Here is a 458-nt window from a genome sequence, read left to right as displayed (position 1 = left end):
AACACTAATTTTCTCCTTGTAAAGAAATCATTTGTTTTTCTTATATATATAGATATTTTAAATCAAAGAAATCTCTTTTTTTATTTATAAATTCATAATTTACAGCTTATTTTACAAATTTAAAAAAATATTTCTTTATATTTATTATATATTTTTTTAAATTTAACAAATATTTTTTTAAGTTAAGAAATTATACGTAACAAAATATATTTCTTTCATTTAAAGAATTTTTTTCTAATGTACATTACCAATTTAAATTTTGATTTTCTTATTTCTTTATTAATTTAATAATTATAAATAATTATATTTATTTTTTTCATGTGCAATATTTATAGAAATATTTACAAAATATTAATTTTTTGTTTACAATAAATATTACGGGAAATATTTAGATATTTAGATATTTCTATACTTTAATAATATTTTGAATATAGATTTTTATAATTTTTCCACTCTCT

The sequence above is a fragment of the Odontomachus brunneus genome, unplaced genomic scaffold (genome assembly GCF_010583005.1).
Source record: "Odontomachus brunneus isolate Ranch 3 - 2012 unplaced genomic scaffold, Obru_v1 Obru_scaffold_172, whole genome shotgun sequence".
Taxonomy (NCBI): domain Eukaryota; kingdom Metazoa; phylum Arthropoda; class Insecta; order Hymenoptera; family Formicidae; genus Odontomachus; species Odontomachus brunneus.
The sequence above is the reverse complement of the archived record's forward strand: the minus strand, read 5'-3'. Positions refer to the sequence as shown.